Here is a 1,376-nt window from a genome sequence, read left to right on the forward strand (position 1 = left end):
CAGTCTTATTACTTCTTGGGCCAAATCCCGCAGCTTAGCTCCAGATCAGTTCTGTTGGGTTCATATTGTAATGGTACTGTAGCAAATGTAAAATGCAGCATTCGTATAATGTGCTCGATGCTGTGAAAATGATTGTTTTTCATGTTTCTACGATACTCATCTACCTCTGTGGTACGAAGCGATGGACATAGTCCAAATAAAATGGATTTGTCCCAGAATGAGATTTTCACTCTGCAGCGGAGTGTGCGCTGATATGAAACTTCCTGGCAGATTAAAACTGTGTGCCCGACCGAGACTCGAACTCGGGACCTTTGCCTTTCGTGGGCAAGTGCTCTACCAACTGAGGACTGTGAGGACCGGGCGTGAGTCGTGAGTCGTGAGTCGTGCTTCGGTAGCTCAGTTGGTAGAGCACTTGCCCCCGAAAGGCAAAGGTCCCGAGTTCGAGTCTCGGTCGGGCACACAGTTTTAATCTGCCAGGAAGTTTCAAAATGGATTTGGTTTTTCAGTTTTGCCTAAAAAATTAAATTGTTATGGTTTCTTGATTTCAACAACTTTTATGAACAGTCTTTCATGAAACATCGATAACTAAGAATTTGTATTTCAAATGGAAACAGAAATTTTGCGTCCAGTTTGTAATAAGGAACAAGAAGACATGCATTATTCATAAAAAAATGATTTTTATAATTACGATTTGTAAGTATTTCAGATTGAACTAAAAATAAATACTGGAGAGATTTGAACCAACACACGAATAACTGCACTTGTGTTTCCTACCATTACGCTACCGCCTGCGCTACAGGTTCAATGTGAGATTGTGCATCAACTGCAGTATATACAACGCTTGGAAAACTTCAAAGTCGATTATCTCCGTAAATTTATGAAATACATTAAGAACAGCCTATTTCTCGGGACTCTTTAACCGTATTCCACGCGCGTGTTTCACTACTGAACAGAAAGCAGTCTCAGCCATTTTTATACTGCACACTAACAGCATGGCAATCAGAGCACAACGCTGCAGAGGCTGTGACTACACGATTTTTGACACAAAAACTACGTAGCTAAAGCGTCATTAAGGAAAACATTGATGGCTGTTAATATATTTGAATATCTTAAAGTTTCATCTAACGTAACTTAGTAATAAGATATCTAATACAGAAGCAGGACCTACTTCCAAGAGCGTAACAACACCGGTGTACGTGTGCTACGGCTTCTGACCAATCATCGCGTTTGTGTTTGTTTACATCAGGTTTATTCTTATGATGAACGGGTTATAAAACCTGGTAGATTAACATGTTTGTTCAGGTGAAGGTGAGGATTTTCAGGAGGCCATTGCACGCAGTCTTGTCAAACCAGATAACCATCCCTGAAAACCATTC

General features: G+C 40.5%; 1 non-coding gene across 1 annotated transcript; it reads left to right on the plus strand.

The window, feature by feature from the left end:
• The first annotated feature begins 384 nt into the window (after positions 1-384).
• Positions 385-459, plus strand: Trnas-cga (transfer RNA serine (anticodon CGA)). Its single transcript has one exon. It is a non-coding gene; the product is annotated as a tRNA-Ser (tRNA).
• Positions 460-1,376: the final 917 nt, after the last annotated feature.

This window comes from Schistocerca cancellata, chromosome 5 (assembly GCF_023864275.1).
Source record: "Schistocerca cancellata isolate TAMUIC-IGC-003103 chromosome 5, iqSchCanc2.1, whole genome shotgun sequence".
NCBI classification, from domain to species: domain Eukaryota; kingdom Metazoa; phylum Arthropoda; class Insecta; order Orthoptera; family Acrididae; genus Schistocerca; species Schistocerca cancellata.